This window comes from Malaya genurostris, chromosome 3 (genome assembly GCF_030247185.1).
Source record: "Malaya genurostris strain Urasoe2022 chromosome 3, Malgen_1.1, whole genome shotgun sequence".
Taxonomy (NCBI): Eukaryota; Metazoa; Arthropoda; class Insecta; order Diptera; family Culicidae; genus Malaya; species Malaya genurostris.
The window spans coordinates 119815913-119830047 of NC_080572.1; positions in this window are offsets into that span (position 1 = coordinate 119815913).

Here is a 14135-nt window from a genome sequence, read left to right on the forward strand (position 1 = left end):
ATCATTTTTCATATTTCGGGACGATTAAATGTTTTTTTTTCTGTTTCTCGCATGCAAACGACCAGCAGATAAATGATGTAACCGCGGGACTCATTTCAGGCTTTCAGAAGGTAGTATTTTCTACGATATTGAGCGTTGTTCGAAGCATTTTTCTCGAATGCGAAGCAGCCAAATGCTGGATTTATTTGCACTCGTTTGATGCGAATTTCGCACAGCAAAAAGTGCACAAAGCGAATCAAATCAAATGTTCTCGTAATAAATGTGATATTAACAACAATCTTACAGCTATTTCTATTCGTTTCGTGAAAGAATTAGAGAAAACATTCAAACAGGGAATAAGTTACTGAGAAACCAAATCTGGAGTAATTTCGCTACACTTTCGTGTTATGAAATTTTGAAAATGCACCCTGGTGAGCATAAGACGTACCACGGGTCGACCAAAAGGATGCCTAAAATTAGTAATTTCGGGAGGAGAATGGTTTCCGATTCACGACCCTAACCGGTTATAAGTCGTGATCTACTCGTCTAGCTTCTGCGATGCATCTAGGCTGAACCGACAAAGAATTTCTCGAAGAAAGAAAGCTCTCCCGACGCTCAATCTTCTGGTTCACAACACGGAACACCCGAATGAGAGAGGAGGTCGGTTTGATGGTTTCGGTTGCGCACTGGTGCTTCAACCACTACTCGACTAAACTACCCGATAAACTCTCTAGAATTTCACCTAATAGAAAAAAACAAACGCAAGGATTCAAATAAGCTGTGGATGAAGGTGAGTAAGCAAGACGGCGTAAGTTTTGCACAGAATTTGATGGATAGTTCAAGGTGCGGTCATTTAGTCTAAGTGCAAAATAGAAATACGAAAGTTTCAAAAATATCCAACCTAAAATGAATTTTTGTTCATAATTTTTGTCTATTCTATAATGCCAAAATTTTTTTTTTTTTATAAATACGTTTATTTCTTAAGGCAGTTTACATAAGTTTTTCTTCGCCGTAGCATCACTTTTACATAATATTCTTATCCTAATTTAATTCTAACATAGTCACAACGTTTTGCATTATTAAAACATATTCTCTTATTACTTAAATATCATCTTAGGTAACTCGTCATTAATTATGAAATCTACTCGGAAATATTATTTGAACCAAACGATTAACTTCTATAAATTATAAAATAAGCTGTTATTTTCAGACATTTTGTTAATAATTTCATGAACTGTTTCGAGTTTGTTTGTATCATTACATAATTTTTATTCTAATTTAGCTATTGGTTGAACTCATGGACGCAGCTGGGATCAGAACTTAGTCTTGAAAGGGGCCTTTATTAAATTGAAACTCCAGTTTTCTTTATGAAATGATAAATAAGTTTCATGTATGAAAGGTCACGACAAGCAAGAATGTCTCGAACTGGGATATTGGATAGTCTACCTTGGGTACGCAAAGAATTTATTAGTTGAGATCTGACATCACGATACTCCACGCATGTCCAAACGACATGATCAATATCTCGATAACCTTCGCCACAAGCACAATGATTAGTCTCGGAGAGCCCAATTGCCAAAATTTTATAATGAGACTATTTAAATCACACGAGAAAGGAATTATCACAACGCCAGACGAATTAAGAAGCGGTATTTTCATGTAATGCTGATGTGCTTTTAGTTAGTTATTTTTATGTTGTGCTGTTCAGACAGAAATATAGTTTCATATTCAAGAGCAGAACATTACACGTATGAAGAAGTAGATAAAAATAGGATTCGTTAGGTATAAAATTCCACACGGATACTAATCTATTGCCGATACCATGAATAGGAAATTATGAAATACATTAAACATATCTTCTTATGGGATCACGCTTATTACTGATGACCACAGAATCATACGAAAATTTCTTAATCATGGTACCGACAATGGATTTCTAACCGTGCACTTAATGCTGTGGAACGTGAAAAATCTTTTAAGATCAAAGCACAGTTTCACTTACTATCAAATGTAAGCTCAAAACAGCTCAATGGTTTACTTCAGAATGCTATTTTCAACCGGAAACTTTTCTTGTTAAAGCCTCTCTGACCTGGCTTGTAGTATGCACAGTATAATCCTAGTGGAATTGCAGTTCTCTTCCTCTGCACAATAAACATACACCGGGGCAAAAAATGTTCGTACCCATCAGGCAACGAAACAAACATTTCGAACTTCTGAAGCCAAAGCTAGAGCCCAATAGTTTCGCATTGTGCCGAACTAACTCTAACACTCTATGATTCTAATATGTATAGGTGCAACCAAGCGTCATGTGCTTTTGAAAGGGGTCTAGTTCTTCTAGTTGAGTGGATATTAATCTCATCAGAAGAGTTTATTCGGTGCGGGTTGTGTTGGACTTCATGGTATTACCATAAATATATCCGACAAGGATACCCACTTCAAAATCCGAGTTTTTGAAGTTCTCCAAGATAGATTCAGCATTTCGCCCCGAAATGAACTGAAAAGTTTACTCAAACTATTTACCCTGTGTTGTGCAACCCGAGCTTTTTCCGTCGACCTCCTCGATTATTTCTGTCGTTTATGCATTTATGCGTGAAGCTATAAGTCACTAAAGCAAATCCTGCAATTTAACTGAACCATGTAAATTTATCCAGTCGCTGTTTAGTCTACGAAGATGATTCAAGTCTATATTCGTACCACAAAGTAGTAGCATTACATTTTTTGTCTATGCTAGATATTAGAATTCATGAAATCTTCAGTAGTATTGAAACTGCGCTCGTGAATGTACAGTCTGTTTGAAAGTAAACAGATAACCAGATCAGGTAAATATAGGCAATGATTGACAAAAAATCATTCGATTTTTGATCGAAAAATGTTGAGCATCAACCTCTGAAAAAGCGCGTTATCGTGCAACAAATGATAACTCCGTCCTCACAATAATTTTGCTGAATGCGACGAATATGTGTCACCAATCGCATCAATCGGTAAACGAACCCATGACGAAAATTCACGTTCTTTTCCTATGCTTTCTGGAGTACACGGAGAACCCTTCGATCATAAAATTGCGATATCGCAGTTTTTGATTTTTGCGATAGTTGATTTAACTAATTTCTTTTTGATTCAACCAATATGGTTTTTGATTTGCATATATTCCAGTAGTTGAAAAATATGTTGTTTTGAATGCTGTCAAATGCCGGAGACAGTTGAAAGCAAAACAACAATCGCAACTTTTTTAGTTGAAATCTGTTCGCGTCGCTTCAAAAGGTCAATGAAAACAACATTGTTAAAGCGTTTGGTGAAATTGTGTCCATTTGATTTGATAAATTTATGATTCCATAACAAGTGTTTATCTAACAGCGGTGTTGTGATAAAGTTAACCATGTTTAAGATGAAAAAGATTTGGTGACAAATTAGGAAATGTTAATGAATGATCATCTCGTAATCTTTGAGGTATGCACAAAAATTTTATGCTTCAAATTCGAGCATTGCTTCACTTCCAGCAGACTGTTTTACATGCATTAGCAATAAAACGCTTTTTGACAAGAATTTAATTTATAAAAGTAACAGGAGCGAAGGGGTTCAAACACACAGACCGCACTGCGATTGAATGGCGCGTTTGAATTGCCGTCGCAAAATTCCTATTCCCAGCGGTTGATGCCCCCAAGCTCATATAAATTGACTAAAATTATCAGTGCATAACTTTGGTTCAACCGTTTGAAGGCATCATCTTTCAATACTCATTTTAGGTAAATTTAATAATTTCGCTAATTTACTCGCCCCTCCGGGCACTTTTGCTGATTAAAAATGTTTTTCTACATCAATCATTTCCGATTGAATCAGAAGTATTTTTTTAGAATTTAGATCACTGATCTCGACTTGACATGATCATGATCATACAAAAATCAAAATCACTTAGAGATCAGATCAGTTCTGATTTCGTAATGATAATCCCTTGGTTAAGATCACTTGAAATCAGCAGTGATCGGTGGTCTTCTCAGCCCTAATGATTTTACATGTCAATATAAAATACTGTTTATATTTCAACAACGATATTTGTTTCATGAATTTCAACATACCGAACTTATTTCAAATAGATCATGACGTAACAGTTCGGCTGAAAAGTTCGTATCGTTTAATAGAAACACACATTTTATTGCCAAAATACGTTTTTATTATTCAACATAATTGATATCAGAGGCGATACAGCGATTACAGCGACCTTCCAACTTTTGGATACCATTTTTGTAGTATGATTTGTCCTTTGCATCAAAATAGGCCTGAGTTTCAGCGATTACCTCTTCATTGCTTCTAAATTTTTTTCCAGCGAGAATTCTCTTGAGGTCTGAGAACAGGAAAAAGTCACTGGGGGCCAAATCTGGAGAATACGGTGGATGAGGGAGCAATTCGAAGCCCAATTCGTTCAATTTCAGCATGGTTTTTATCGACTTGTGACACGGTGCATTGTCTTGATGAAACAAAACTTTTTTCTTCTTCAAATGAGGCCGTTTTTTTGAAATTTCGTCCTTCAAACGCTCTAATAACGCTATATAATAGTCACTGTTGATGGTTTTTCCCTTTTCAAGGTAGTCGATGAAAATTATACCATGCGAATCCCAAAATACAGACGCCATAACCTTACCGGCCGATTGTTGAGTCTTTCCACGCTTTGGGTTCGGTTCATCGCGTGCAGTCCATTCAGCTGACTGTCGATTGGACTCCGGAGTGAAGTGATGGAGCCATGCTTCGTCCATTGTTATATATCGACGAAAAAATCGGTTTTATTTCGATATAACAGCTCCAAACACTGCTCAGAATCATCAATTCGTTGTTGTTTTTTATCGATTGTGAGCTCACGCGGCACCCATTTTGCACAAAGCTTTCTCATATCCAAATATTCGTGAATAATATGTCCAACACGTTCCTTTGATATCTTTAGGGTGTCAGCTATCTCGATCAACTTCACTTTACGGTCATTGAAAATCATTTTGTGGATTTTTTTCACGTTTTCATCGGTAACAGCCTCTTTTGGACGTCCACTGCGTTCATTGTCTTCGGTGCTCATATGACCAGTACGAAATTTTGCAAACCACTTACGAATTGGTGCTTCGCCCGGTGCAGAGTCTGGATAACACTCATCAAGCCATTTTTTGGTATCGGCGGCACTTTTTAATGTGGAACACATTTTTGTTCTCTATATAGGGTGTAAATTAGAAACTCAAGAAAGTAAATGTGCAGAAAAATGGTCAGGTTTTGAACACTTATAGCTCAGTCAATTTTGTTTTGATTAGTAATGTTATTTCACCAACTGATTGGAAATATTTCTACGCATCGATTCGAATGGATAAAGCAACTTATTTTCATGTACATATGAATGAAACTGTTATCAATAGCGAGCAGTGTCCTATTTTCAAGCTAAACATCTAAACACTATGCTGGTCTACTGGCTTTCCCTAACGGAGACGATAGTTATGAAGGAGTAAGCGACATATCAGTTGGTAAGCATCGCTCTGATTGATCATTCAAAGCAAAAGCACTCGAATTTATAAATATAAGCGAAATTATAGCTAGTGTTTCAGTCTCTCACGAAACATGTCAGGGGAAGGTTGCTACCAGGCGATACGAAGCGCGACGAAAAGATTACATGCTCTGATAGGTTTAGTGATGTCTGATGTTTCGTATTATTCGATTATTAGGTTTTCGATTGATATTAATAAAGGAGGAGTCGATTAATGTAATCGATTATTATTAAGAACTAATCGATTAATGCAATTAATCGACCAAATAAATAAAGCTAGCAAAAATATGAGAAAATGCGGTTGAAATGTTTTAAAAATTGCCAGTTCCTCAGAAAATTCAATAAAATACTAATAAATACTAACTACTAACTAAATACTAACTGAATACTAATTCCGGATTCTGGAACTGATTTCTTGACTAGATTTGGGAACTGAATTTACTTCCTCAATTTATGTTCGGAATTTTGATTTAGGATTTCACTTCATAATTCTGGTACATCCATTTTTAGAATTCATATTCAGATTTCAAAATATTCCTTGACACTTTCTATTTACTTCATTTACAGATCATAGCAAACAGTAATCAATTGAAAAAAATATCTTCTCTCACATTAAGGACAGTACAACTGCGGTAACATGAATTTCAACCAATCGTGAGCTGGTCCAAAACTGGCTTTAAAAGCGAATACAAAGTCGATCAACCTTAGACTGCAAACGGAGTGAGCGCGACAAGCTGAGTCGAGCTTGATGCTGATCAAAGCGGAAATCAAAGTATCCTGTACTTACAGCAAATACAAGCATGCCTCTCACTTTTGGTCTGCTAACGTCAGTCACCTGCTCGGCTCAGATTCTAGCGCCCTCTCTCAATCTGCAGTCTAAGGTTGCGGTCAGAGTGAGCGCGGAATGCGAAGCGTCGAGACGCGCGTGCGAGCTTGTTTCAAAGTTAATCAAAGCAAGCATGTCACAGTGAACGCGATGCGATAACAGTGCATCGCATCAAAATGCATCGCCTCGCTTTGCAAAACGCGTTCACTTTGACATTAACCTAAGGGTGAAAGCAAAGAGAAAACGACGCGAAGCGAAGCGATACGAAACTTGACAGATCTCATGGTGTCGCGCGGCAGAGCTCCGTCCAATCAAGTTCTGCAGAAAAATGACATGTATGTTAGAGTGAGTGCGATGCGATCGGTCAGTAGTCTCTCTGTCTTCACCCTAAGGCTAAACGTTATCTACCATCTCGATTAATTGTTGCTACTAATCGATTAGCTCGATTAGTGGCACTGCCGTTAATCGATTACAAATACTCGATTATTTTAGCCTTTTATTCGATTATTTTGGTTATTCGATTTGAAAAATACATCACAATAAAGGCTTGCTTTGACCAAATGTAATTCGCTTGTTGACTTCACAAAGCTTGGGGATTGGAAGAATTAAAAATAACTCTTCAATGCTCAAGATTTGTTTCCAATTTTTATTGAGAGAACACATTATGTTAGGAAAATATTTTTATAGCTTTCATCAAAATAGCAAACTGATAAAGCCTTAGTGCGAACTAGAATTGTTGCATAACGCATTCCCAAGCGGAACTGCTGACATAACTTCGTCGTACCCAAAATAAATGCAAATTATGGCCAACAGTGCATTTTCTTGGTTCGCGTGTTCGGTGTTTTTCCAACTTTTACACATAAACTGAAAAGTTTGCGTTGTGACGCTCGCTCAGATCGATATATAATTGTCGATAATTGAGTATCATAACGACTGATTGAACTGTTTTATAGAAATTTTCAGTTATTCAATTTTCGGTAGCCTTGTTCCACATCAACAGCTCGAGCAACCCAATGGGGCTGATTCTTCTAGTTTTTTCATCAAAAAGTAGTGTTTCATCAACACACGAAATTCCTTTTTTTCCATTTTTTTTTCACAATAACAAAAGTAGCTTCACTCAAGATGCAATATCTCACAAACTAATAATCAGACAGCTGTCAAATTTATACACGTATCTTTTGAAGGTTGGTACTAACTGAAAATGGTATGAATTTAATTCTAGTGGCGCCCTCTCATAGAAACGATACGAACTTTTCAGCCGATCTGCCGATACAATATTGTCGAGGACGGAAACTCTCAATCTGCCTCCAGTAATTTTTATATTAGTCTATACACACGTGCTGGAACATGGTCGTTCATTTCCGTAAGACCGCGTCAATATATGTACCCAACAACTTTTCCAAATACACCAACAAGGAAAAGTTTACGATAAGGCCGCCAAATAATTAAACGCATGAAATTGCAGTTTTGAACCACTGTAAGGGTATGCAATGTTATTTATTATCAATTCACCACGAATAAAAAAACAATCAAATGACCGCCTCCATTAGACAGTAGTGGCGCCCTCTCATAGAATCGATACGAACTTTTCAGCCGATCTGTTATATCAGTAAGTATATTTTGATTATTTTCGCAAATCAATAACATTGTTCGAGTTGATTCAACTATTTGCAATGTCTAAAACAAATAAAACCGATTTATTTTTCAACTAACAGAATTTTGTTTCAATAACAACACCAGTTATTTCAACTAAAATATTTGTTGAAATTGAAAGGTATGTGTCCTCACTAATTTTTTAAACAGTTAAATTAGTTGTTTCAACCATCGTTTCTGCTAATCGCAAAACAAAAATGACAGTTTAGTTAAAACAACGATCGATTAGTTGTACCAAATTTTAACCAATCGAATTCAGAAAATCAACTAATATTCTGGTTGAAATGGGATCGCGGGTGGTTCCGTGTAATCACGAATTTCGCCTGACCGACATGAGGGTCATCATTGATGTTCTTACGACCGTTATTGAAACGCGTACACCCAAACCTCCGTTTACGAACACTTTTTTACGTTACCTCTTTTTACGAAACTCTCATTACGAAGCAAATCCCAAATAACATAAACTTTTTTAACAAACCTACTTCGTGAAAAGAGGTTTTTGCATACAATGAAAACCTTTTATTTTAGGCTCATTTATATATTTATATTTATTTATGGAAACTATTACAATATGTGTATTTTTGGAATGGGTTCAAAAAGTAGATTCCGCAAAAAGATCTTTCAGGAGTTTTGGAAATCCAATATAGCGACTTCTGGTTTATTGATATTCATTGAAAACCCTTACAATTTGGATATTTTCGGAACAGATTTGCTGTGTAGGTACCGGAAAACGGTGTTCGAGGTTGTTTCGAAATCCAAAATGGTGACTTCCTGTTCACTTGTATTCCTTGAATGTGGGTATTTTCGGAACGGATGTGATGAATGGATATCAGAAAAAGATATTTAAGTTCCATCTGAGATTTATTATGGCGACTTTCGGTTTATCGAAATTCCTTGAACACCCTTACAATATGGGTAATCCCGGAACGGATTTGATTAGTAGAAAAGCCTGGCTAACCGAAAAACTTTCTTTGGGGTCATTTCGAAGTCCATGATACCAACCGTAGGTGTATCGATATATCTTGGAAATCCTTAAAATTAGGGTCGTCAAATGGTGAGATCACTAAGTTCTGACAAGTTTCTATCTCGTGCCGCTCCGTGTGTCTATGATTACATTTGGTTTTTAGAACGGTGTCGACTGGGTGCTATCGCCTTCTGCGTTCGTAGTAGAATGAGAGGGTGCGAAATGGTTTATAAGTTAAACCCATGCTAAAGTGCAATATTTATCATAGTATATTGTAACATATAATTCTGTTGTTTATTACATTATTTATTGTATATTGAATTGAATAATATTACATTCTATTATTATTAATATTATTATTATTAAAGGAGAAATATTATATTTCCTGCCGTACTGGGACGAAAGAAAAGCATAACTTACACTGCGACATCAACGACTTCAACTTATATATTGTATCATAGCATATTATTTTATATATTATCGTCTTATATTATATTATGTTATGTTACATTATGCTGTATAGTATTATACTGCATTGCCTTATCTCATATTATATTGTATTATTTTAAATTATGTTTTATTGTATTGAATTCACATGTGTTAGATATTCAAATTTTATTCGATATACTGATAATAATACACCACAACAACAGAATATTATACTCAACATTTGCTACTTAGCCATTGTAGACTAGCTGACGCACCTCATTAAATTCCGTACAGACTTCATGGCGACAAGTTTTGACACTTTTTTCCAACCTTTTTCGAACTGTTGAATGGTTTCGGCTGCCGAGACATGTTTCCTAAGATGTGCCTTCGTTAAGGCCCAAAATTCCTCAATTGATCGAAGTTGTGGGCAATTTGGTGAATTCATGTCTTTTGGGACGAAAGTGACATTTTTGTTAGTATACCATTCTACCGTTGATTTCGAGTAGTGGCAAGAAGCAAGATCTGGCCAGAAGACAACAGGATCCTTGTGGCTTCGAATCATGGGTAGAAGTCGTTTTTATAAACATTCCTTGATGTATATTTCGCTGTTCATTGAAGCAGTGGTGATGAAGAGTTTCGAAATCTTACCGCAGCTACAAATTGCTTGCCAGACCATAGCTTTCTTACCAAATTTTTCGACTTCAATCGATGTCTCGGACTGGTTTAACACTCGCACCGTATAATATTGTGGTCCCAGCAAGGATTTGTAATCGAGTTTCAGGTAGGTTTCGTCATCCATGATTATGCAGTTTAAATTTCCAGCAAGAATCGTATTGTACAACTTTCGAACCCTCGGCCTGATTGATGCTTCTTGATTCGAACTACGTTTTGGTTTTTTCTGCTTCTTATAGATTTCGAAGATTCAAACGTTTTTTAGCACGAAGAACATTTGACTTCGAAGTTCCCACAGTTTTGGCCACATCCCGAACTGAAACCTCCTTCTTTTGCTCGAACGCCTTCAGTATACGTTTATCCAACTGAGGGTTAGCAAGACCTTTTTTTTCGACCCGTTTTAGGTTTATCCTCAAGGGTGTATCCTCACCGAACTTCCCGATTGCATTTCGCACGGCTTTTTCACTTACTCATTTCATATTTGCTATCTTTTTCAGTGACAGTCCACGTTCTGTGCTCCAAGTTTTCGACGTTGTTCTGCTGAAAGCCCACGTATTTCGAACCAAACTAATGAAAACGAATAAACAATTGCACAAGTGGTTAGAGAAGAGTGTAAACAACAGGACGCAGCCATAAAAATTGACAGATTCTGAACCATTGTGAAATGGCAGCGGTTTTTTGTTGCGTCCGTACTTTCTGGGACAGTCTTTATATTGTATTGTATTATATTATTGTGCCGTATAGTATTTTATATATTGTATTTTATTGCATAATGTATTTTACAATATTTCGTTGTGTTATATTATATCATGTTGTACTGTATTATATTATGTTATAAAAACGATTTGTTTATTAGTCTTTGTTAAGACGTAGCGCCGTCGTGAGCTAGTTTTAATATGATCAGTATCTAACGGGGAAAACAGATTAAAAAATTGACATGTGAACACAACGATGTAATGAAAACCGCAAAAAATGTTACCACAGAAACGGAACTCGAACCCGTTGCTAACTCCTAACCGGGGAAATTGTTTTACCAAATAAACTGCCCTTCATATGAAAACACATGAAGACAATCGTTGAAAGTCAATCAAAGGTTTAAGTTCCTTATATATATTATGTTTGAGATCACACAATCGTTACTGCTGCTACCACACACTAGTGGAGATCATTAACTAGATGCATGAAACTATCGTTTGTACCCCGTAGACAAAAACAAAAGTCTCGAGTCAGTATCGTGCGGCAAAACAGAAGGGAAGAAATAGACTCGTGATTGATGTGTATGTTTCTGTTAAATTTATTTCCGTCGATACGGAAAAGCATTAATTTTAAATTTAAAGCATTAACTTAGAATTTGATTTAAAAAAAATGTACCATAAAATAACTGAGAACTTTGAAAAATAAATTTTATTTTCAATTTCACGAAAAATCGGAAGGTATTTTTTCCATTTTATATTTTATTCGGCTGCTCGGCCATCCATGGAAGTTGACCATCAATGTCAACTTTCCCTCTCTGAGCAGCCTAGATAACCGTGTAGTGTCGGTAGCGGTTTCCCAACTGGCTAAGAATAATGCTACGGTCCACCTGTACCGATGGTATAAGTCCACCAAACAGGTAAGCCGTGTGGCATCCGGCGGAATTATTTTTTACCAAGAATTGATCCACTGGTTTCCTGTTCCATGTCGTAAAAGGCCACAAAAATAGGAACTCCTAAGTCAAGGTGTATTTCCGTACCGATGGCTGAATGGCTGCAGGAGGTTAAACATTGCAGTCGTGAACGGAATATCTTGGGTTTTTCCCTTACTGGATACACGCAATGCTTAGCAATCGACTTCTTTGTTCATCGCTTCGGCAAGCAGAGATTAGAAAGCTGAGTGTCTGTGGGTGTCCTCAAGGTGGTGTACTATCCCCACTTTTATAAAAACCTAGTCGCTGATGGTTTGTTAAGGAAACTTAATAACCTTGGATTTCCGACTTATGGTTTTGCCGACGATTATCATATATTGATGACCGGTATAAGCATTAACACTCTCTTTGATTTAATGCAGCAAGCCCTGCGATCTGTTGAACAATGGTGTTGTCAGGTTGGATTATCTGTAAATCCGGGCAAAACATCAATGGTGCTTTTCACTCATCGTAGGATAATTACAGGAGCTCGTCCGTTGCAGTTCTTTGGTTCAGAGGTCACTGTGGTCGATCAAGTTAAATACGTCGGGGTTATTCTTGACTCAAAACTGAATTGGTCTGCTCACATTGACTTCAGGATTGAAGGAGCTTGCATGGCTTTCGGCCAATGCAGACGAGCTTTTAGAAAATCATGGGGACTCAAACCCAGATATATTCATTGGATCTACACAACTATCGTTAGACCAATTTTAGCATATGGTTGTCTTGTATGGTGGCAGAAAGGAGAAGTCGCGACAGTTCAGTCGAAGCTAAATCATCTCCAAAGGATGGTCCTAATGGCGATGACAGGAGCATTCACGACAACTCCTAATGCTGCTCTAGAGGCGCTACTGTGTATTAAACCACTACATGTGTTCCTAAAACAAGAAGCATTATCTTGTGCATACCGTCTTACTGGCGCAGCTTGCAAACTTGCGCTCAGACAAAAACATTTCTACCAGATTTAAATCTGAAAATGTCAAAGTGTCTACTGCATTTCTCCAAGTATCATTGCAGTATTCTGGTCAGAGCTCTGACTGGACAGTGCAAACTCAATTATCACATGGCTACTATTCAACGTGCTGAGTATTATTCGTGTGATTTGTGTGAATGCGATTATGGTACTTCATATCATCTGATATGTAACTGTCCCGCATTGACGCAGCTACGTATCCGGGTTTTTGGTTCTCCATACATGGTTGAGTCTGTGTATGCGGAGCTAAAATTGAAGGATATTCTCTCGTTTCTCACCCAATGTGGTAAGGAGCTATAGTCAGAAGGGTTCATCGTTCTTCCTGGAGTGAATGAATCCCTTCTGTATTCACCTTAAATAGGGTTTAGCAGATTGTTTGGCATCCTTTGGGGGGTACCGAATGTACTTCTGCTCGTACATACTGCGAGTCGTTCTGCATTCTTCCGAGAATGGTGTCGCTTTTGTAAGATCTCTAAATCCTCTCGGGGGTTGGAGGTTTTATTAACAGCAGACTGTTCGGGACCTCGTAGAGGTTCAGAATTTCCTTCTGCTTCCACTAAGTGTGATCCTCAGCAGATTGTTCAGCATCCCTTAGGGGTGCAGAATTTACTTCTGCTTTTATGTGTTTCTGTGTCGTCAAGTTTTCCCATCCTCCTAGTCCAACCCTTACCATTTCCTTTCAATCCTTCCCTCTTATATATCGGGAAAATGATGCTAAAAACATATTGATGGCAAGGCACAAATCTCCAAATATCAAGGGGAACGTGTCATTTGAGCCAATTTGTTCTGATTCCTGATAGAATTTGATTTAAAAAAAATGTACCATAAAATAACTGAGAACTTTGAAAAATAAATTTTATTTTCAATTTCACGAAAAATCGGAAGGTATTTTTTCCATTTTATATTTTTTTTAGAAAGTTCAATTGATTACCTACAACTAAGACATATTTTTTGTTTAAGCTATAGATTTCTAGTTATAATTGTTTGAAAATAATGTGGTTAAAAACACATACGCCCTTTTCAAAAATTAGTCTTCAGTGAAACAAATCTCTAGATCATTAAAAAAATGCTATTCTGATTACATATGTAAAGTCTCATGCATATCCAAGGGGGTCGTGCCAGAATTTTGCTATTTCTGGACGATTTGGCGTGGAATTGCTGTTAATAATAATAATATAATTTTTTTTAAATAACTATTTATTGAAATATGAGTTAAAATTATATTATTAAGATTTAAATTGGGTGTTCAGACACAAGTGATGACTTTTCAGCCCTATTATATATATGATTTGGTTATTACCATGAGGACATTATTTGCTTCCTCAATTCTGAGATTTTTGTGTAGGGGAAATTCTAAACCTTCTTGTATTGCGTAATGGGGAAAAAGAACTTATATACTAACTTACTAACTAATACAGAGAGCGAATCGATTCAATTGAAGATTGCATCAATTTTTGTCGGAAT